Source organism: Callorhinus ursinus, unplaced genomic scaffold (assembly GCF_003265705.2).
Source record: "Callorhinus ursinus isolate GAN/ISIS: 27379988/994484 unplaced genomic scaffold, GSC_fseal_2.0 scaffold29, whole genome shotgun sequence".
NCBI classification, from domain to species: domain Eukaryota; kingdom Metazoa; phylum Chordata; class Mammalia; order Carnivora; family Otariidae; genus Callorhinus; species Callorhinus ursinus.
The window spans coordinates 2,824,346-2,849,030 of record NW_027397091.1 but is presented as its reverse complement, the minus strand read 5'-3'; the positions used below and the strand labels follow the sequence as shown (position 1 = coordinate 2,849,030).

At 44.5% G+C, this 24,685-nt stretch overlaps 1 long non-coding RNA gene and 1 pseudogene across 1 annotated transcript in view; one reads left to right on the top strand and one right to left on the bottom strand.

Moving 5' to 3' along the window:
* LOC112827786 (uncharacterized) overlaps positions 1–22,149 on the top strand; it is a 51,119-nt gene extending 28,970 nt beyond the window's left edge. The window contains exons 3-4 of the long non-coding RNA XR_003209323.2: positions 21,267–21,421; positions 21,928–22,149. This is a non-coding gene — a long non-coding RNA (uncharacterized lncRNA). The remainder of the gene's footprint in view (positions 1–21,266; positions 21,422–21,927) is intronic.
* LOC112827453 (glucose-6-phosphate isomerase pseudogene) lies at positions 6,441–8,178 on the bottom strand (annotated as a pseudogene).
* Positions 22,150–24,685: the final 2,536 nt, after the last annotated feature.

Here is a 24,685-nt window from a genome sequence, read left to right as displayed (position 1 = left end):
GACAGTCTCCCCAACTAGTGTATCTCATATATCTGTTGTTAACTGTATTTTTTGAGGTATAATTTATATGTAGAAAAGGGTATACATCTTACACATACAGCTCAGTGACATTGAACCTATAAGTTGCACCTCTATCACTACCACCCAGACCAAGACTTAGAATATTTCTATCATCTCCTTTTCTGTGCTTTCTAGTCAGTTGTTTCTCTTTTAAAAATCCAGCATTTTTTTCTTTGTGACACAGCATTGGAAATAAAGAGGTCCATGGGGCACCTGGGTGGCTCAGCCGGTTAAGCATCTGCCTTTGGCTCAGGTCATGATCCCGGGGTCTTGGGATCGAGTCCCGCATCGGGCTCCCTGCTCAGCCAGGAGCCTGCTTCTCCCTCTCCCTCTGCCCCTCCCCCTGCTTGTGCTCTCTCTCTCTCTCTGACAAATAAATAAATAAAATCTTTTAAAAAAAAAAAGAATTAAAGAGGTCCAACAACTCCACATCAAAACAAACAAATAAAAAACTAATTCAATTTAAAAAATGGGCAGAGGACCTGAATAAACCCTTTTACGAAGAAGACATACAAATGACTAACAGGTACATGAAAAGACGCCCCACACCACTAATCACCAGGGAAATGCAAATCAAAACCACAATGAGATATCACCTCATACCAGTCAGAATGGCTGTTACCAAAAAGACAAAAGGTAAGTGTTGGTGAGCATGTGAAGAAAAGGGAACCCTTGTGCGCTCTTGGTAGGAATTCTTGTACACAAATTGGTATGGCCACTATGTGGAAAACAGTGTAGAAATTCCTCAAAAAATTAAAAATAGAACTGTGTGATCCAATAATACTGCTTCTGGGAATATATCTGAAGAAAAGGAAATCACTGTCTTGAAGAGATATCTGCACCACCATGTTCACTGCAACATTCTTCACGGTTCCATAATATGGAAGTAACCTAAGTGTCCATCAGAAGATGAATGTATATATAACATACACACACAATGAAATATTATTCAGCCATCAGTAAAACCATAAGATACTATATATATATATATATATATAATGGAATATTGTTCAGCCATAAGAAAGAAGGAAATCTTGCAATTTAGGACAACATGGATGGACCTTGAGGGCAGTATGCTAAGTGAAGTAAGTCAGACAGAGAAAGACAAATACTGTATGATCTCTTTATATGTGAAAAGCCAAACTCATAGAAACAGAGTAGAATGGGGTGGGGGGAGTAGGGAGATGTTGGTCAAAGGGTGCAAATTTCCAGTTATAAGATGAGTACCTATAAATTCTGAGTACCTAATATTCAGTGTGATGACTATATACTGTATTATACACTTGAAAGTTGCTAAAAGAGTAAATCTTAAGTGTTCTCACCACATCAAAAAAAAATTGTAATTAGTGAGGTGACGGAGGTGTTAATTAACCTTATCATGGTAATCATTTCATAATGTATGCATGCATCAAATCATCATACATACATCTTAGGCTTACACAGTGTTCTATGTCAATTGTATCAATAAGGCTGGAAAAGAAGGAAGTAGGTCCATAAAAATAATGACCATGGCAAAGCACCCCCACCTCCCTGGAATGGAATTGTGGTTTTGAAACCAACGACAGAAAACGGTTGCCATTTACAGGTGGTAGAATGTGCACCTAACTGCAAGACAGAAGTAGAGACATCAGAAAAGAAATACTTGCATTTCTCCTAGCTCAGGTCTCTGCATGTGACACGAGCATTTGGGGTCAGAGAGCTCATTGTTCTCTGAGAGAGGATTTTTCCAGCTTTAGAATCTGAAGTCTTTATGAACACTTACAGGTGTAAAGACCATCACTTCTAACAGCCCGGCAGTATTTCTTAAGTTTGAGAAGAAGAGCATCTGGAATGAGTTCTTGCAGATGGAATCCCGGCCTTGGCACCTACTAGGTGTGTATCCTTCAGCAGCTTATGAAATTACTCGGTGCCTCAGTTTCTTCATCTGTAAAATAGGGACAATAATAGCATTTTCCCCCACACAAAGTTGTCAAGAGAGGGTAAGTTCACATGCAAAGATTTAAAACAGTGTCAGATGCGTGGTAAGGGTCTGATGATAAATGTTAGTCATTTATCATTTCCTCTTTCTGCTCCTTCTGTTCCTTCTGCTGCTGCTTCTTCCTCCTCTTCTTCTTCTTCATATGTTCCTTCTTAATTATTGAAGGGTACGAGAAAAAGTTTTGCTAGTCATATTGTTTCTTCAAAATTGAAAATGGTCTTCATTTCCCAGTTATATAAATAACACATGTTCATTGTTTTAAAAACGCAAAAAGTGGCGAAAAGAGTAAAGAACAATTTAGGAAAAGAAGAAATTCTAAGACTCACTACCTGAAGGTAACCACCACTTGTATTTTGATAACAATTTTTTCATCTCTCTCCCTCTGGGTATACACACAAACGAAATTTCAAAGGTGGGATTGTAGTATACGAGTTGTTTCATCCTGGAAACTTTTCTTTGTTTTTAGTCTTTCTCCCCCCTTAGCTCCCATTCCCTGATTTTCACCCTTCCACAATTTTCTCTATGCTCACCTAATCATATACATGTATGTGTGCACATAAATAAGGACTTTTAAATGTTTTTTTACAGATACAGTTAATCATACATACATATACATGTACATATGCATATATAATATATGTATTACATAGCTATCTACTTGCATCTTTATTTGTCTCTCTTTATAGCAACAAAAACCACTGGCTATTGAGCACATATGTGTCATGCACTCCTCTAGGTTCTTACATTGTTTTATCAACTGATACATATGTTTAAAAGCAACATGACACTCCCTGGAAAGAATGAATTTCCATGTATTAAATCAATCACCTATTAATGTGTATTCATGATATTTTAAATATTTTCCACTAAAAAAAAGCACAGCAGATAATCATTAAAATTATCCTAGGAGTGGAATTTCTAGGGTGAAGGGCATGCATTTTATTTTAACTCTATTGGTTTACCCCCTCCACTGAGGGGTGACAGAGTGGTCATGTCCCATTGTGTCAGGCATTCCTGTGACCTTCTGCAGAAATGAATCCCAGAACCGCATCACATCATGCAAAAGTACAGCGAATGGACACTCAGAAAAGGAAGGGGGAATGTGGCACCTTCCACCCCCAGTAACTCCCCAGGCCACCCCAGCCAGAGCCCTGTGCAGGAGATCTCACTCCCCAGCCCTGCAACCCCGCCCTCCCACTCCCCGCCACACACACAACCCAAACTCAACTAGGTCCCACTCTGCGGAGTTCAGAACTCATGCTCAGGTGGAATAGAATTAGTCACACTCAATTCAGTGATGATGATGAAATCCTAAAAAAGAACCCTCTGAATGGAGATATAAAGGTTATAGATTCTGCCCTGGACAACTCAGTGATGCCCAGAGCTTCCAAGAGGCATCTTCTAGACAATGCATTTCATTTCCCCCAGGACTCCAGCAAACAAAAGCAGAGAACAATCGTGGCCAGCCAGACACTTTACCCAGTGTGGAAGTAGATGTCTGATTCTAAAGGACTCCTAGCAGGCATGAGGGTGGAGAAGTAGCTCACCCAGCCCAGAGAATGGAGAAGAAGCTGGCAAGAGCAGAGGAGGAACCCTTCAACAATGGCTCCTACAGGAAACTCTGAATGGAATCTCACACAAGATCACAGATAAGAACCTTCCACCCCAGGAGGGACTGCTCAACAGCTATGTACTCTCCAAGAAGGCTGAGTGAGACAGAAACCCCAACATCTCTCTCCTAATCCAAAAGAGGAAGATGATGCTTAACCCACTCACCTTCAACATGTCCCAGCTGCTTGACAAGGTGAATCTGCTTTCTGTGGAGTTAAGCAAAACTAAGAAGCTGGTGAGTCCCAGCTTCGTGGAGATGAATCCTAAGTCCCAGGTACACTCTTGCCCCCAAAGACCAATCATGGCAATTGAATTCCAACACACTGTAGACCAGAACTTGTTGGATGGTGTTCCAGTTGTTTATTGCTGTATTTAAAGCAGCAACAACTTAGTAGTTTAAAACAACAACTGTCATTTTGCTCATGAATATGTAATTTGGACAAGTCTTGGAGGGTGCAACTCATCTCTGCTTAATGTAGCATCACCTGGAGCAACTCCACTGGGGTTGAATATCCACTTTCAAAATGGCTCCGTCACTTGGCTGGCAAGTTGGCACTAGCTGTCAGCCGGGAGCTCAGCCAGAGTTGGCATCCTGGGGTTTTGGTTTCTTTCCACATGGGCTTCTCTTCAGGTCTTGAGCTTCCTTACAACATGGGATCTGGGTCTAAGAGAGGGCGTTCTGAGAAGTCTGGGCAGAAGCCAAATGTTTTCCTATTACCTAGTCTCAGGAGCTCCAGAATATCCCCCTCACTACATTTTTTGGACAAACCAATCACTAAGTCCTGCTCAGAATTAAGGAGAGGGGAATTAGCAGCCACCTTGCAATGGGAGGAGTATCAAAGAATTTAGTGCCATCTCATCTGAGGATGACCTGCATTGGCTGTATAACTCTTCCTAGAGGAAGCCTCAGGCACATCTAAGCTGTGCATGATGGTGCCTCAGCAGTAGAATGCCATGCTCCCTCTGTTAGGACAGAACAGTGGAGGATGATGGGAATGTAGACAGACTTTGAAAACCATATTCACCAATTCATAATCTACCCCCATCCTCATATCCTTACAAATCCTTATAAACAGTATGTTCACCTACCTACCTTTGGGAGCCCTAATGCCTAAGAGGTAAGAGAAACACTCTAACCCAGACCGAACATCTCATATCACAAAGCTGGAAAAATTAGTGGGCTCATGCAAACAGTTCACAAAATCCTTGCAGACTTTTACAAATTTAACAACCTGATGGTTTGATTTTTTTTTTTTCTGAGTTAGTATAGGGCTACAGTAGAAACTGGGAATTGTCCAATCCAGCCAATTGGACTTCAGTTCAACTAGCTGAAGGACATAAACTTTCCTCCTGTCCACAGCAACCACAGTCAATTTGCACAGGATCTGAAATCCGGATGTCTCGTGCACAGTATAAGGCCCTGATTTTAATGAAATTATTTTGGGAAATCATGCGTGGATTGTTTCTGTGGAATCTGCACACCCAAGTTATTAGAGTTCAGACATTCATAGGCATTGAATGAAGTATTCTCTCTACCTCCTTCTTTCTCTCTCTCTCTGTCTCATGCACACACACCCAAGTCACCATACATTTCTTCTTGACTAAAAAACCCTGAAGTAGGGTAAAGGGGACTGCATCCAACTTCTTTGTGGCTGGACAGAAGAAAGAGCTGGAAGAGCCATGACATCCCCAGTTGGTCTCCCATTTGGGCCTTTCTCTATACCTAATTCCTCCAACAGAGACACACAGAGGCCCCACTCAGGGATGGTGGTGGCACTCTACACCATGGAAGCAGCTCTGGCCTCTGAGACATGCCCAAAGAGGACTGAGTCCAAACCTAATAAAAATGGTCTTGGGGCACCTGGGTAGCTCAGTCGGTTAAGCAACCAACTCGTGATTTCGGCTCAATTCATGATTTCATGGGTCATGGGATGGAGCGCCACATTGGGCTCCATGCTCAGTGGGGAATCTGCTTGAGATTCTCTCTCCCTCTGTTCCCCCCCCAACTCGCACTCCCTCTCTTTCAAATAAATAAATAAATCTTTTTTAAAAAAAGGTCTTGATTTCCAGAAGTTGGAACATGGACCTACAACTCAGAAGCAAAATTACTTATTAATTTAAAAAAAAGCGCTAGCTACCCTTGTCCGGAGAAATCGGTAAGAGCTAAGATTTCAAAGGTCTCTTTGCCCTCCAGAGAATGTTATAAATTTTTAGAAACCGGTACCTGGCTGTTTCCCTTACTGCTCTTACTGTCCAGGTCTCTCCCTCCAAAATGTGAGAGTACCTTCCAGGGCCAGGTGATACGCCAACACCTCCAGGAGCTGCCTCCTACCCCTTCGTCCCCCCTCACCCCAATCAGGAGATGTCTCCAGATCCTCTTTCACTTTCTTCCCTGTGTCTTCATAGCCCTATAAGTGGTCCCAGGTGATGGTAGAAGAGAATACTTAACAACCTTCCCAGAATTTCATGTGTTCTAGAAAATACGTCGTTAACCATCATTTTTCCCCTTCTAAACGGTTCAATGTGATTTTTTTTTTCCTTTGTGGCATCTTTATTTTTCTATCTGGTACATGAACAAAGTGAACATGGTCAGAAAAATCAGCTGCACCGAAACACTTCAGCCGGTTGTAAAACAGAGGGCACGTGGACATGGAAGGGCGGGGTGGCAATTCCAGACTAGCTTACCCCAAAGGGCTTATGCTCCAAGCCCGCAACCAGAGGCTGCTCTGGGCAGGACTGTGCAGTGCATCTCTGGGGAGGAGCGACAAGAAGGACCAGTCACAACAGGGACTGCAGCCGGGCATGAGTTTATTGGCTTCTGGCCTCACGCTCCTGCTTGATGAAGTTGATGAGCCCATTGGTGGAAGAGTCTTGAGAGGTCACTGGGCTACTGCCGTCAAGCTCAGGCTCGATTTTCTTGGCCAGCTGCTTTCCCAGCTCCACCCCCCACTGGTCAAAGCTGTTGATGTCCCAGATGATACCCTGAACGAAGATCTTGTGCTCGTACATGGCAATCAAGGCTCCCAGAATGAATGGCGTGAGCTTGGTGAACACAATAGAGTTGGTTGGCCGATTTCCTTCAAAGACCTTGTGCGGCAACAGCTTCTCCAAGGCCTCTGGACTCTTCCCTGTGGCCTGCAGCTCCTTCCGGGCCTCCTCTGTTGACTTCCCCTTCATCAGGGCCTCAGTCTGGGCCAAAAAGTTGGCCAGGAGGATCTTGTGATGCAAACCCTTCCTTATCGGGTGCTGGGTCTAGACTGGGATGAGGAAGTCACAAGGTATCATCTTGGTGCCTTGGTGGATGAGCTGGTAGAAGGCATGCCGGCCATTGGTCCCTGGCTCCCCCCACACAATGGGGCCCATCTGGTGGTCCACACGAGTGCCAGACTTGGTGATGTACTTCCCGTTGGACTCCATGTCACCCTGCTGGAAGTAGGCCGCAAAGCGGTGTAGATACTGGTCATAGGGCAGCATGGCCTGCGTCTCACACCTGAAGCAGTTGATGTACCAGACACCCAGCAGAGCCAGCAGGACGGGGGCATTCTTCTCCAGGGGCGTCGTACGGAAGTGCTGGTCCATCCAGTGGGCCCCTGAGAGCAGCTGCTCGAAGTTGTCAAATCCCACATGCAGTGCAATGGAGAGTCCAATGGCTGACCACAGCGAGTAGCATCCTCCTACCCAATCCCAGAACTCGAACATGTTTTGAGGGTCAATCCCAAACTCCTTCACTTTGGTCGTGTTGGTAGACAGGGCAACAAAGTGCTTTGCAACTGCAGAAGGTTCCTTGGCCGACAGGAGAAACCACTCCTTCACCGTCTCCGCATTCGTAATGGTCTCCTGGGTGGTAAAGGTCTTGGAGGCAATGATGAACAGGGACGACTCAGGGTTCAGAATGGCCAGAGTTTTGGAGATGTGGGTCCCGTCGATGTTGGAAACAAACCAGACCCGGGGACCTCCTGAAGAGTACGGCTTAAGGGCTTCAGTCACCATGAGGGGTCCCAGGTCAGAGCCGCCAATGCTGATGTTAATGACGTCCGTGATGGGCTTGCCCGAGTACCCCTTCCAGTCACCACTCCGGACTCGCTGGCAGAAAGACTTCATCTTCTCCAGGACCCTGTTGACCTCTGGCATCACATCCTTGCCGTCTACCAGAATGGGTGTGTTTGCCCGGTTCTGCAAGGCCACGTGCAGCACCGCCCCATCCTCTGTGAAGCTGATCTTCTCGCCGCTGAACATGTGCTCCCGGGCAGCCTCCACACCCCTGGACTTGGCCAGGTCCACCAGCATCTGCATCACAGTTTCGGTCACAAGGTTCTTTGAGTAATCCACCAGAATATGCCCATGGTTGGTGTTCAGGTTCAAGCTGAAGTGGCTGAAGCGTTCCTTGTCCCCCTCGAAAAGGCGACGCAAGTTGAGGTCAGAGCCGTGCTCGCGGTACCATTTCTGCAGCTTCTGGAACTGCGGACTCTGGGTGAGCGCGGCCATGGCGACAGCAGTGGGGTACACGGGCTCGGACGAGCTTGGAGGAGGAAGAGCTCAATGTGATTTTTTGATGTTTTTTCTTTAATTGGCTTTGTGTAACAAAGACAATGGAAGGAACACAGATGTATTCCAAGGTTGAATAAAAGTACAACATATCACCATAATGGTATAACCATCTCCTCTGCTTGTAAGTTTTAAAACATTGTGTGGAGGTAATTGTGCATGTACTAACTCTTCGACCCTGCTTCAGGCCATTTTGGCCAATTCCAGGGGAACTGTCCTCAGGCCAGTTTTCCTTGTGTCTCTCCTGCCGTGTGCAGGTGACAAAGGAAGCGCCTTCCAGACCTCCTTCCCCTGTCGCTCCTGGACCCCTAACCTGGGACCAGGCTGTGTTGGCTCCTCCTGGAGGTCTGGCTGCCGTACATCTGGCTCTTTGTTGAGGATGACAGCAGCCTAATTGCATATTTCTTTTCTCATCAAAGCAAAATTGTTGGCATTCCACGGAAGCTGTTTGCCGAATAATGCACCATCTGGCCTTCTGTGATAAGGAAATAATTGATTATTTTGAAGAGTCTTAATTCATCCTGCCTGCTGCACGTTAAGGAGAGAGAGAGCGGGGGCCTGAACTTGCAAGATAGCTGTGTTTTCACTAAAATAAAGAAAGAAGCTGCAACCTCAGAAAGCCAAAGTTCCCTTCTAATTCATTTATTTTTTAACAAATAGTGATTAACGTGATTACTCTGTGCTAGGCACTGTTCTGAGACTTTACAAATATCAGCTCATCGATCCTCAAAACAACCCTCTTCTGCAGAGGAGACCGTAAGGAGTCTTAAGAAGGTTCTGGTTCTTCATCTGGATGCTGGTTACCTGAGTGTGCTCAGTTTGGAAACATTTGTCGACTATACTCATACAGTGGATGTGCTTATGCATGTTATTCTTCAAGAAAAGTAGAACAAAAAATTCCAGTGCGGTGAATGCTATATTTGTTCACCCCTTTTGCAGACGGGGAGACTGAGGCCTGGAGGAAGCCAGCAGCCGGATGCTCGCCTCCAGGCCCCTCCCCGTGCCCCGCCCCTCGCTGCGTGGTGTCCTGGGGGAGGGGGCGTGGCTGGGGGAGAGGGATGCGAGGTACCTGTTCCCCGCACTGTTGGAACAGAGCGTTCTGGTCACCAGCCTGCTCGCTGCTCACGGCTTATTCTCTTAAGAAATAAGTTTCCAGGGCGCCTGGGTGGCTCAGTTGGTTAAGCGACTGCCTTTGGCTCAGGTCATGATCCTGGAGTCCCGGGATCGAGTCCCGCATCGGGCTCCCTGCTCAGCAGGGAGTCTGCTTCTCCTTCTGACCCTCTTCCCTCTCGTGCTCTCATTCTCTCTCTCTCTCTCAAATAAATAAATAAAATCTTTAAGAAAAAAAAAAAGAAAGAAGTTTCCACTGAGGACCGTGAGGAGACAGCCGTGGCTAGTCCAAGGCAAGCTGCTGCCGCCCTGGGCCCAAAGGATCCGAACGACACGGCCAGGAACGCAGGCAGAGTGGGGAGCCGGTGGACAGAGCGGAGGGGCCTCGGGGGGTGAAGGTGGGCCACCTGACACCAAGCAGGTCACATATTAGCCAGAAGTGGCCCCCAAGGAGAGCAGCAGCGGATGTCAGGGGACTGGACCCCCCACACCAGAGCTTTCTTCGTCCCCCAAGTTAACATGCAGTAAGATGAGAAAAAAGAAAAAAGAATAGCCTCTCGAATAACCTCGGGAGGATTTAGGCAGACGCCCACACTCTCAGCTCTATCCCTTCCCTACCCAGCTCAGGAAGAGCCCCACAACCCAGCCAAGGGGGGAAAGGCCAAGACACAAAACATTCAGGGTACATCCCAAGATGACCGAGTTCAATGTGGTTTCTTCCACTGTCTCTGGGGGCCTCTTCAGATACGGAGCACACATTCCCAGCGGCTCTGTCAGCATTTCACCCTCCCCAAAAATAAGCCATGACCATGGAGGCCCTGCTCTGTGCCAGGAACTTGACTCATGTTGGGGGGGGGGAAGCAAAAGTAAGAGGAAAAGGCAAGTTTCACCTTAGCTGCATGCTCAGGACAAGCAGTCACGGTGCTGTGAGGTACGTTTGGGAAGGAGAGTGCAGGATGCCATCTGAGCAGAGACACACAGGTTAGACCAAGAAGACTCTGAAGCCACAATACACTGGACCCCTATGTAAGGTGCTTGACCTTTTCTGCAGGCCCTGAGGTTGGTTCAAGTGCAAAAGGTTCTTTAAGGGGTGGTCCGAGGAAGTGAGGAGGGGGTAGGAGGGGGGAGGGGGCCAGCCCCTGGAGTGTGAAGGTGTCCACTGTGGGCACGTGGGGCTCAATCCTGCTGGGGCCTCTGGGAGACAGACACACACACACCACACCGGACTTGGCCATCATTTTACTCACTGCCACCACTTGTGACCAGCCCTGCCCGGGTGCCAAACACGCTCCAGTAGGTGGAGAGTAAAGCCCCTCCCTCCTGGGGCTTGCAGGAGGGAGCCCGTGCACCAAAACAGCCTCGAGCATGATGGGCCGAGGGCAGCATTGAAAGCCTCAGAGGCATCTTTACACCCAGGCCGCCTTAGCATCATGGCTCAGCCACCTGAGTCTTCTTTCGTGATCTACACGAGGTGTGTGGACTTCTTCTGCTTCCCATTCTGGGTTGGTCCAACCCTCCACCTGGACACAAGACCCTGCAGGCCAGCCTGGCAGGAACTCACTGGAGTGCTCCAAACCCGGCCTCAGGGCACCAGGGCAGTGACGGCATGCCTGACTTCCAGAATTTTCTTTAATCGCAGAGCTGGTGTAGACCAGTGTCTACCAAGTCGATTCAGATCTAGGGATTTAGGCTCAAGGAATAAATTTGACTGGAAAAATAAGAGGTCAGCATTCCCTTCAGCATGCTGACTCAAGGTAACCGTTCACACATAACGCACACTCCTCCTGTTTGTTGTATGGCCTGTCCTGAAGTATAAACCCCTCCCAGTGCCTTCCCCAAACCCTCCTCGCCTGGAGTTCACCGCTGACTTCATTTGCCCGTTGTTTTCCTCGCCATACCATAAAGGAGGAGAGAGGGCTTCTGACCAAAGCAACTGGCTATGGGGCGTGGGTCAGGCAGGGGAATCCAGGATCTGCCTCAAAAAAAAAAAAAAAAGATTCTGGTTAATCTGAAAATTCACAGAACAGGAATGCCCCTCAGCGCTAAGACTAAGGTTGCCCCTCAGCTGCGGAGGAGACAGAAAGCCCGGTACATCCACAGGATGGAGGACTGACACGCTTCAGCAGAGAGGAACCTTGGATGCATATGCTACATGGTAGCCGCCAGACTCAACAAGTTATACACTGTGGGGTTCTCTTTGTATTGCATTCTTGAAAAGGCAAAACCGTAGGGCCGGAAAACAGATCGGTGGTTGCCAGAGGCTAGAGGTAGAAGAGTTAAGCGCCAACAGCACCAGCCTCAGGATCTGAGTGACTTGAGGGCTGCGTGCTCGGAAGGGCCCCATGCTTAGCCTAATGCTCTGCTGTTCCTGTCCTGACATTTGTAATCCTTTTATCTTTGAACCTGGGCTTCATAAGTGATGTCTGGTGGATCAGAGGGGGATATACCCATGAGGGGAGAAGATACGTATAATATTCTTGCCGCCATCCCTTGCTGCCCCATTCATGTGGAATGTTCATGACGCCTCAAGAACACAGAACTTCCGATCCATGATGTTGGGAAAGTACAATGAGAATCAAAGCCAAGTACAAGGAAATCCTGTCACAGAACCTGGGAAGGACAACAGGCTGGAGCCAGGGCCTGGGTGAGAATGAAGCACCTTGCCTCTCATGTCTACCCCCTCCCCCATCCACACCTCCATGACCCCTTTGCCTGATCTCCCCTATCCCGCTTGCTCTGATGCAAATGGAAAGGTTGGGAGACCTGAATCTGAGCCTTGCTATGCTTTGGCACCGAGAAGAGAAATGCTGTGCCCCCCAGATATGTAGGTGTGCTGCCCATCTGCAAAGGCAGCCCCTTCTCATTTTCTGTATATCTTAATCCCCTAATCAGACGGAAATCATTAAGGACAGATTAGTTTGCCTCTTCCTTTTAGTATTTCTCCAAGCCATTTCCTCTCCACCACTGTGGGCTGAGTGCCTGGCACAGAGGAGGGAGGAAGAAAAACAGTTTCACCTTCCCCACCTCTACCCCCACCACCATTTCTCAGATGACTCAATTATCGGTGGGGAATGAGCCCCTCCAGTGTTGCTGCATTCACGGCACCGAACCCCGACAGACCAAATTGGTGTCGCCTTTCCGAAAGGCAATTGGTAGCATGTATCAAAAGCCTTGGAAAGGCACAAACCCTCTGGCTCAGTATTTTAAAGAATTTATCCTAGAAAATAATCATGAGATTATATGAGTTCCATGAGAAATGTAACTATAGGGATGTCAGCTAGAGTGAAAAAAAAAGGAACTAGCATTAAAAACCTACATCCACATACCTATAAGCAGAAGGAAGAAAAGACTAAAGATATACTCACAAAAATATTAACAGTGTTAGCTCAGGGTGGGCTAATTTTACTTTTCCTCTTTTCAGTTATCAGTATTATTCTTCAATTTTCCATAATAAACTGGTATCATTTCTTTTATTATCTATAGATTTATTTTTTAATCTATAACTTCTAGGGGTGTGAAGGCTCCTGTTTGTTGAATCTGATGATTCATTCCTGGTAGTTTATATCCTAACCACGTGATTTCCATCCACTCTACACGTAATCCACAAATATCTGTTGACTACCTGCTGCTAACACTAGAAGCTCTTCTGGGGCTGGAGGTGGGGGTTCGGGGAGGGGGTGGGAGTACGAGATTCAAGCATGATGCACAGCTGCTGTCCTTTACATATACCCTAGTCTTGTCTGGAGCCAGACGGAGAAGCCTTCCAGACGGGTAAGCCTTTCAACAACACAGTGATAGATTGTATAAGGAGGGGTACCTGCTTCTGTCCTGGGTCCTTGGTAGCTTCATCTTTTAGTTCTGGCCGTGTTAATAAATGCTAAACACCAACATTTCTGAAAGTATGTGTGTGTGCACACTTCCCAAAATGCTAGTTGTAAAAAAATAGGTAACATTTAAAATATTAAGGTTATTACTATAAGAATAAGAAAGAATAATAACTCCTAATTTAGTAGAATTCAAAACAGAAGAGGGTAAATAAAATTTGATCAAGCAGACTGCAGAAAAAAAGAACAAAAAAGAAGTCATAGGGGGAAAAAGAATAAATAGAAAGCACAAAGAGTATAGTGGAAATAAGTCTACATATATCAACCATCACGATAAATGTAGACAGATTTAACTGACATAGTAAAAACCAGAGATTCTCGATTTTAAAAATTTAATCTCTATGCTCTTTATAAGACAGAAACAAACAATGCCCCAGAGAAGTTGAAAATAAAAGAGTGGAAAATAAAGCATTAGGAAAAAAACAAAAGGAAGCTAGTGTAGCGATATTAACACCAGATTCACTTGACCCAGAAAACCCTAAGAAATCATGTAAATCAAGAGGTTCAAATCTTCGTGTTCACTTTAGGAACGCACATGAAACTGCCCAGGCCATCAAGGGTATGCACATCCGAAAAGCCACCAAGAAGAGCCCCTCACCCTGCTCTTGTGCTCTCTCTCACTCTCTCTCTTTCTAATTTTTATTTATTTATTAGAGAGAGAGCGGGAGAGCACGAGCAGGTGGAGGGGCCAGAGGGAGAGGGAGAAGCAGACTCCTCGCTGAGTAGAGAGCCCAATGCGGGGCTCGATCCCAAGACCCTGGGGTCAGGACCTGAGCTGAAGGCAGGCATTTAACTGACTGAGCCACCCAGGCGCCCCGAGAGAGAAAAAAATTAAATAATTATCAGAGATATTGAAATACAACCACAACAGAAATGTATTTTAAAACTTTTTGCTATGGAAATTTTCAAACACACACAAAAGTAAAGAGACTAATACAATGGTCCCCAAGGACCCATCACCCAGCTTCAAAAATTACTAACACATGGCCAGTCTCATGTCGTCGCCACCCACCCATCGCCCCTACACTGGGATGGATTATCTTGAAGCAAACCTTAGCTATCACATCATTCCTTCTGTAAGTATTTCAGTATGGGACTCTAAGAGTTAAGGAATTTTTTAAAACATAACTATGACCTTAAATGTATATTCCTAAGTGAAAGAAGCCCATCTGAAAAGGCTACATGCTGTAATGATTCCAACTATATGACATTCTGGAGAAAGCAAAGCTATGAGGTCAATAAAAAGATCAGCAGTTGAGGGGCAGGGTGGGGTGGGGAGAGATGAACAGGCAGATCACAGAGGACTTTTAGGGCAGTGAAAATACTGTGTGAGATATTATAATGGTGGATATACATCATTATACCTTTGTCTGAATCCATAGAATGTACAACATCAAGAGTGAATCCTAAAATAAACTATGAACTTTGGGTGATTATGATGTCTCAATATAAGTTCATCCTAGGTTTTAAAAAAGTGCCATTCTGGGGTGAGGGGGAATGCTGATGATGAGGGAGGCTGTGCAGGTGTGGGGGCAGGGGGTGTATGGGAAATCTTTGCATCTTCCTCTCAATTTTGTGATAAACATAAAACTGCCCTAAAAAAATAAAGTCTTTATATTAGAAAAATGATGAGACTATAATCATACCTGTACTAGGTTCCCCAAATATGTCCACACCCTAATATGGCTCTACGGCCTAATTAGGTTCCCCTAAATATGTCTACAGAAAAAGTTTGTGAGCCCCTGTTCTAGATCTATGCTGCCCAATATGGTAGCCGTTAGCCACTTGTGGTTTTTGGACCCTTGCAATGTGGCTAGTGCAATGAGGAACTAAAATTTTAATTTCGTTTAATTTAAGTTCATTTAAATTTAAAAACTGATACTGTATTCAGTTATTAGAAACCTTTAGTTTTGTGGAGGGGAGGTGGGTAAGGGGATGGGGTAATTGGCCATGGGCATTAAGGAGGACACTTGATGAATGAGCACTGGGTTATATGCAACTAATGAATCACTAAACTCTACCCCTGAAGCTAATAATACAGTATATGTTAACTAAGTTGAATTTAAATACAAAAAAATTTTAAAAGAAACCTTAGTGATCCAAAGGGGCACCTGCACCCCAATGTTTATAGCAGCAATGTCCACAATAGCCAAACTATGGAAAAAGCCAAGATGTCCATCAACACATGAATGGATAAAGAAGATGTGGTATATATATATATATATATATATATATATGCACAATGGAATATTATGCAGCCATAAAAAACCCGAAATCTTGCCATTTGCAATGATGTGGACGGAACTAGAAGGTATTATGCTAAGAGAAATAAGTTAATCAGAGAAAGACAAGTATCATATGATCTCACTGATATGAGGAATTCTTAAAACTGAGAGTTGCTGGAGTTGTGGGGGGTGGGAGGGATGGGGTGGCTGGGTGATAGACATTGGGGAGGGTATGTGCTATGGTGAGCGCTGTGAATTGTGTAAGACTGTTGAATCACAGACCTGTACCTCTGAAACAAACAATACATTATAAGTTAAAAAAAAATAGTAGGACGGGAAAAATGAAGGGGCGGAATTGGAGGGGGAGACAAACCATGAGAGACTATGGACTCTGAGAAACAAACTGAGGGTTCTAGAGCGGAGGGAGGAGGGGGGATGGGTTAGCCTGGTGATGGGTATTAAGGAGGGCATGTATTGAACGGAGCACTGGGTGTTATGCACAAACAATGAATCATGGAACACTACATCAAAAACTAATGATGTAATGTATGGTGATTAACATAACATATTAAAATAAAATTAAAAAATAAAACTTTAACTCTGGGGGTGCTTGGGTGGCTTAATTGGTTAAGAATCTGACTCTTGATTTGGCTCAGGTCATGCTCTCAGGATCATGGGATTGAGCCCCATATTGGGCTCTGTGCTGAGCATGGAACCTACTTAAGATTTTCTCTCTCCCTCTCCCTCTGCCCCCATCCCCTGCTCATGCACTCCCTCCCTCCCTCCCTCCCTCCCTTCCTCTCTCTCAAATAAATAAATAAAACTTAAAGAAAAAAGAAACCTTTAACTTTGGAACAACCTTTCAAATATAAGTTTTATGAAATCTAAACACAGATTAAATGCTTCCAATGAAAATTGAGCATCCAAATTAAAACGTGCAGTAAGTGAAAAATACACACAGGATCTCAAAGACTTGTATAGAACTAAAAAATGTATAATATCATGGTAATAAATTTTGTATTGACTGAACGTTGAAATGATTTGGGATATATTGAATTAAATAAAATCTAGCATCAAAATTAATTTCATTTATTTTTCCTTTTTATTTAAGATTTTTATTTTTAAGTAATCTTTACGCCCAAAACGGGGCTCAAACTCGAAACCCCAAGATCAGGAGTTGCACGATCCACTAACTGAGCCAGCCAAGCAACCCCCCCTTTTTTTTTCTTGCTTTTTTAAGTGGTTACTAGAAAATTTAGACTCATCTCTGTGACTCCTGTTGTATTTCCGTTGGACAATGATGCTCTAGAACACTGTGAAGATGAAGTATAACATCAAAAGTCAGACACTTAAAATTTTTTAAAAGGGCAAATTTCATGTCACGTATCCTTTTACAATAAAAAAAGAGTGAGGAATTTACTTTTTAAAATCTATTAATAATCCATTCTTTTATTAATTATATGCTTTCATAGAACAAAACTTGTCACCCAGGGGAAGCTTCACAGGATTTTGGAAAAGATACCAGAGGCTTGATTCTGTTTCTTACCAGTTGTGTGTCCTCTGGCAAGTTACTCTGTGCTCAATACCTTCATCTGTAACATGGAGATGTCCCTCACAGGGCTGTAAGTGAGGACAGGTTTATAGGAAAAGTGCTGCCCTAAAGACAAATGTTAGTTATTATTTCAATTATTTTGGATGTCTTTGAAAATGAGCTCCTGATCGTATTTTTATTATTTCCATCTTGAGTTTTTTCCCCATGTGAAATCTTCAGCCTAATGTTTGTTTGAATTAATAAGCACTCTCAAGAATTCTTTCTATTCTCTTGAATTCTTCCACTAAGCCTCACAACAATGGAAGAACTTACCATAATTGCTAATTGGCTCTAATTTAATATGTCTGCATGAATGCAAATTCTGGATGGTAATTTGGTGTCTGATTTGTGTTTCTCAAGTGCCTCAGTGCTGACGGAGAGTTAGTACTTCTCAGGAGCACCAGAAAACATCTGGAACAACCCATCAATGAACTCAGATAGTACACAGTTCAGGGTTACTGAATTTTACACAAAAAATTGCAACTGGTATCAGGAAACCAACTCTCCCTCCACCCTTCGCCAAAAAAGGCACTGCAAAAATAAGATTGGTCCTTGAGTGTGATGGAAATGCTCTGTTGAATAGCCATGGAAAGGTGAATATTATTATATTATTATAACGTTAATATAATATTGGGACAGCCTGGGTTGCTAACACCTGTCCTTCAGATGGACCCCCAACCCTGATGGGAATGGGTCTTTAACATAGCAGAACACCAGAGTTATATACCCTTCTGTGAAGGCTCAAGGATCCACTAGGCTGGAGTCAGGAACCACCTGACCATTTCTGCCTTCCTGACACCTGGGCACCACCTGATGGGAGTCGGGACAGGAAGGGCAGGGAGTAGTAAAGAGTAGAGGAGGGAGGCCAAGGGCAGAAGGGAGTGTGAGCACCAGCTGAGGCTCACCAATCTGTGGGATCAGAGGGAAACCCAACGGAAAGAAGAAAAAAAGTCTCCTGCCATCTTCAGTGCTCCGTGTGCTCATGACTGTTGACTAATAGGATGGTTGTTCTGTTTCTGGTGCTGAAATCTATCAGGGCACCAGGCATTCTAGGCATAACAATGGGATAACAACATAAACAGCCGCCATTTATTGTGTGTTTTCTCTACTCAGACACTACATTCCTACCTTATCTCACCCATGAGATAATATATTAGCTATCTATTGCCGCATAACAAATTACTCCAAAACTTAGCGGCTTCACACAGGAAACGTTTATTATCTCACACAGTCTCTGTGGGTCAGAAATATGAGAGTGATGTGGCTGGTGGCTCTGGCTCAGTCTCTTACGAGGCCACCATCATCTGAAGGCTTGACAAGGGTTGGAGGATCCTCACTCGCATGCCTGGCAAAGTAGTGCTGGCTGTTGAAACCAACATGTTGCCCCACGGACTGTTTGAGTGTGGGGCTGTTTGAGTGTCCTCGAAACATGACAGCCAGCTTCCCCCAGAGCAAGAGACCCAAGAGAGAGCCAACTGCCGTATGTTTTATAATCTTGCCTCAGAAGTCATATCCTGTCATTTCCACAATACCCTATTGGTTACACAGGTCACCCCTGTTCTGTGTGGGAGGAGCATATACAAGGGCATGAAAACCAGGAGGGAGGATCACTGGGGAACACCTTGGAGTCTGGTGACCTCAGGAAGGTATGATTGTCCCCATTTCACAGCAGAGCAAACTGAGGCACAGAAAGGTAAGTCAGTTTTCCCAAAGACACACAGCTGGTGTGTGGCAGAGCTGGGATTTGAACCCTGGTCTCCTCGAGTCCAACACCACGAGGAGGCAATGTGGAAGCCTGAATGATGATTAGGTGAAAAGGTGGGTGGGGTCACTAGCTGTACCTCAGGGCACAATGCACTTAAGGATTTTATGTCTTATGGCCTGGCCGTCCAGCCTCCACTTAGGACATTGATTCCATGGTAGATCATCTTCTCAATTCCAGATACCCAATCTGCACATTTTGGAATCCAACCTGCTAGTAAAATGAGAACAGTCTGCATCATCACATTCCAGGCATCCGCCACGAGTAATAATAATGTGGACTTAATGCAGAACAAGAGTCCCACTGATTCATAGCCACCAAACTACTGGGGTCAACTATGAATGCTGTATTTTGGAAGAATAACTATGCCCAGCATCCTCTTTAACTTACCAAGTTTCTTCCAAATTCAAGAATCTTCCTGATTCTTTGATTATAGGAAATTAAACTGTTTTATTAATTTGCCACTTCTTCATTTCCTCTAATATGCAAAGCTATTCATACCAAGAGAACTATTTGAGAAAATTAAAGCTGAACAGTGATAGCTAGAGAGAAGCCCATTTTATTCATTAAGATTCAAAACCTTATTAAAAAAAAAAAAAGATTCAAAACCTTATAAAATGTTCCCGGATTTTGGTGCAAATACTTCATGCAGTGGCTTGTATGCCTCCTGTTGGGTCTGTCAGCCTTTTCCAGTCTCCATTCTGAAAACAAGAAAACCGAATTTTTCTGCTGTTCTGTTTATCTGGTTGAACGTTTTCTCACACATATAAGACAAGGATAATTAGCATTCATAAGAAAGGTCCCAAGGCATCCAGAATCCTGAACTGTCTTCTGATTTGCCGAAGGAAAAGTAATTGGTTGACAATATTAAGAATACTTAGTAACTGTTTAATCGATCCAAATGCACCATTTCGACCTAGACAAGATAACAGGAAATTTACCACATATGGGGAAAATTAAGATTATATTCATAAACAGTGCAACTTAAGTGACTTACCCTTTCAGCCCCAAGCCACTTCCTCAAAGAACAACTTAGATGCTAAATGTATTAAGCTCTCCATTGTCAGGGGTTTTTTTGTTTTGTTTTGTTTTTTACTATATGCTTCCTAACATTTGGCCTTCCCATCTGTGATTCCTTTAGTTAAAAAAAAGAAAAGAAAAGACGGTAGATTTATAAGGACAACTGCCCACTAGTGTGATGAGTCAGCTGGGTCATCAGCCCATGTGAGAAACACTGAACATTACGATAAACTGTGTGGTGAGTGAGGAAAGTGACCTTGTCCATCAGTCAAAAACATCTGTGATACACCCACCATGTGCTAGGCTCCTTGCGTGCCCTTTGCAGGGATCCTGAGTGTCCGGAAGCCCAGGGGAGCTTGCTGGGGCCTCCTCCACCACCACCCCTGCCTTCTAGAACACTTTCAGGCCAATACTCTTCAACCTTTTTTACTGTAAATTTATGAGAGTTTCAAAAGCTCTGTCTCTCCCTCACCCACACATTGGTATGTTTGCATCTAAATATTCTCATCATAACTTTCAGTGGTTGAAAAACAAGGTAATTTCTGGCATACTGAAAAAAAATGGATATTTAAATTAAAATGTTACCTCCCTTTGTAACCAATAACCAGCTGTTCCTTAATCCATCCAGGGAATTATTGGCTTCCTTGCACCTCCCTCCACCCTAGTCTGTCCTTGGATTAAAACACGACTAGCCATCCTTAAAAGAGTTCACCTCTCTCTACTAAGATACCTCAAAAGAAAGAACTAAACACATGAATAAGGATTTGCTGATTCTTTATCTGCCGTCAAACTTTGTGCTTCTACCTGACATGTTGATCTTGACTCACATTCAGTAAAAAACCTGGGAGTGTGTTATATATGTGGAAAGTGTATTCACATCGATGCTAGTCCATTACTACGTGGGTGAAACCCCCAACACAACACCTGGTTTTGGCTGTCTTGGGCACTGTCGTCGGGAAGTGCCTGTTCAATTCTTAGTCCACCTTTCTGTTTGGGTGTCCAACTTTCTTCTCAGTTTGTAGAAGTTCTTTATGTATTCTGGATACAAGTCCTTTGACAGACATAAATCTTACACATATCTCTTCCCACTCTGTGGCTTGCCTTTTGCTCTTTGCATAGTCTTGTGAACAGATATTCTGGATTTTGATGGAGTCCAATTTTTCAATATATAACCTGCTTAAGAAAGCTTCTCTAGGGGTGCCTGGGTGGCTCAGTCGGTTAAGCGTCTGCCTTCAGCTCAGGTCATGATCTCAAGGTCCTGGAATTGAGCCCCATGTCGGGCTCCCTGCTCAGTGGGGAGTCTGCTTCTCCCTCTCCTGCTCCCCCTGCTTGTGCTCTCTCTCTGTCAAATAAATAAACAAAATCTTTAAAAATAAATAAATAAATTTTTTAAAAAAGAAAGCTTTTCTCATCCACAGATATAAAGATACTCCCCTTATGTTTTCTTCTAAAACAGCATTGTTTTTCCTTTCTCATTTAGGTCAACAAGCCACCTGAAAATTATTTCCTGTCACCTGCGTGCGGTGGATGAATGCTAGCAATGGCACTGGGGTGGGCACAGCCTTCTGCTCCCTCCCTAATTCATCAGATGTGCCCCGGGTACTCCAGAGCCAGAACAAGCCATAGAGACGTTCTGTAAGTTTCTATTTGCCCGTTTCTTAGAGGAAAAACTGAATGTTATGTGGACATAAGAGCCAGAAAAGGAAAACCTCTTTAGACTTTAGAGCAGAATTCTCTTTCTCCCCAACTTATTGCCCCCACTCTGTGCAATACCACTTTGAAATTAACAAGAGCCCACCCCTCCCTGGAAATCGATCTATGACCACCGGCAACCAGTGCAGCAAAGATGGCCACGCCTCTCCCTAAGTTTCCTACCTGCTGCCAGCCCAACCTCACAGGTGATCTTTTCATCTGACAACGCACCCAGCACCACACTCCCTCCTTCCTCACCTCTGCCCTGACTTGGGCTGGAGCAGTGCACATCTTGGCTCCTCTTAAGAGAAATTACGGACTTCCACATAGGAGTCAATGAGGGAGTAACAGGAGCCCAGGCTTGTGAATCAAGAGACCTTATTTCTAGTCCCAGGATGCTGGGCAAGTCACTCAACTTCTCTGAACTTTGGTTTTCTTAACTCTGACAGAAGGGGTTGGGATGGACAGTCTCAATGACCCCTTCAACACTGCAGGATCCTGTGAGATTCAAAGCAACGTTCAAGTCAACCATGATGCAAAATGTTTCTGCAGTTGAAATTTGGCTTTTGGGGACACCCCCAAGTGTTGTGTGTTTTGATGACGATTTCTCAAACCAGCAGTAAACTTCCTATATGCATTTAAAATAATAAAATCTGAGAGCCACAAAGGAACTCTGAGTTCAGCTTTTCTTTTTGGTGGTGAAGAAACAGACCCAGAGAAGTGATGAGCTAATTTTTGGTTGAATCGAAGTCCTTGGACTCTGGTGTTCTTAGAACTAACCCATTTGGCTTTACTAAGCTCCATTTTCTAAATGGGTAAACTGGATGATGAAAATGTCACATTTAAAGTTCTCCAGTTGTGCTTTAGCATTTAACAAAAGGAAAGGATGATGTGAACTATGGTGTTTATTTGTTTTTTCCTTTTGTGCCCACATTATTACTGGAATGCCAGAGAGCATTTGCTTTGTGGTCATCCACAGCACTTCCTAGAAGGAGCCAAGGAAAATAACCCATCAGCAAACTTGGGGACCCTTTCCCCAGACCAGACTTGGACCCCACCAAAGGGTTGGAGACCACTTCCCCAAGATAGAGTGGAAAGATCACCTTGTCACGTTTTACTGATAAAAGCTTTGGTGGGATGCCAAGAGCTATGCTAGAGAATTTTCCCTCAGCTGTACCCCAGGGGGATGGGGGACCATGTGCAGAAAATGGCCACATATGCCTCTGAATTTGTCAGAGTGAAGATGAATTTGTCATTGCAGGGGACATCGATTTCTACCTAAAACAATCCAGAGAACAAATTTTGTTGACTCACTATGTAGAGCTACTGCATTGGTTTCCTATGGCTTCCATACCAAATTACCACAAACTAAGTGGCTTAAGACAACACACACTTATTCTTTTGCAGTTCTGGAGGTCAAAAGTCTGAAATGAGTCTTCTAAGGCTAAAATCAAGGTGTCGGTAGGGCTATGTTTCTCCTGGAGGCTTCAGGGAAGGATCCATTTCCTTGCCTTTTCCAGCTTCTGGAGGCCTGCTATGGCCCTTGACTCATGGCTTTTCCTGCACCTTTGAAGCACATCACCCCAACCTCTGCTTCCATCATCCCATCTCCTTTCTCTGACTTTGACCACCTCCCTCTACAAGGACCCTTGGGATGACATTGGGTTATCCAGGATAATTTCCGTATCTCCAGACCTTTAACTTCATCACATCAGCAAAGTCCTTTTGCCATGTCAAGTACCACCATCATGGTTCCCGCAATTAGGACGTGGACATCTTTGGGGAGAGGGGAGCATTATTCCACCTCCCACATCCACTAAACAGGCTTTCTGTTGGGAAGAGAGGAAATACACCACAGAAAGTCACTACAGTTACTCATGGGCTTTGGAAAGCTACTCACTTCGCTCTCTGCTTCCATTTACCCATCTCTACAGTGAGGTGCTGGTAGAAGCTGCTTCTAGTTCCAACACTCTATGATTCTAGACCCATGCTGCCCAGTTCAGTAGCCACTAGCTGCGTGTGGCTACAGAGCACTTGAAAGTCAGCCAGTGCCACCTACTGAAGTGGTAATATTTTGGCTATATAGTGTTAAATAAGGGATTTTATTAAAAGTAACTTTATGGTTTCTTTTTTATTTTTTTCACATGGCTACTAGAAAATTTTAAACCGCATGCATGGCACACCTTATATTTCCATTGAATAGCACCGTTGTGGACCACGTGGCCCAACCTCTGTGATAGGAATCTGGACTGTGATATCCTGAGAAATGAGCATCTAGCCCCAGGATGGCAAATGCATGGCATGATTGACACAACTCCCCTTCCCACTCCTGTGACAACACTCACCAACCTTACTCTTTCCACTGTATCAGGATTTGGCCCCAGGATCTTCCTCAGTGCAGGGCTGTAGGTGGGCACTATCGACTGATCAGAGCTGACACTTAAATCATTTGAGACTCATGTTGTTGCAACTAACAGAAAACGCAACCCAAGGAAAAATGTTGGCTCATGTTGTAGGAATTCAGGGTGGATCTGACTTCAAGCACACATAGAACAGGGTTTCCCTCTTTATCTCAGTTCTACCTTCTTCCAAATCAGCTTCATTCTCAAGTTTCAGATGGCGGCCACTGGTTACTCTAGACCCTCATCATCATGACACCAAATCCCTCAGGAGAGTCTATTTCTTCTAAGGCTCAAATGAAAGCCCTGGGTTGGACCCAGTTGGCCCTGCTTGACCTGATTTGGGTCACATGCATGCTCTTCTTGAACTAGTCACTAGTTCCAGGGGAATGGAATGTACCAATTATGTTAGCCTCTGGATTTGGAAGTAGAGTGAACTTCCCAGAAAACACAGGGCCTGAGAGTGAAAGAAGGAAACACCAAACAGAAGTTGGCAGGAGCTGTTATCACAGAAGAGGGTAATGGATGTCCATGCTGAAATCCCACTGCTGCTTCCAAATTCAGAGTCCTATTATTCATGAGATGGACTATAATGCCATCTGGTAACTCTGGTTATTAGAAAAGCCTTCCTTGGGGTGCCTGGGTGGCTCAGTCATCAAGTATCTGCCTTCAGCTCAGTTCATGATCCCAGGGTCCTGGCATCAAGCCCTACATCAGGCTCCCTGCTCCTCAGGAAGCCTGCTTCTCCCTCTCCCACTCCCCCTGCTTGTGTTCCTGCTCTTGCTATCTCTCTCTCAAATAAATAAAT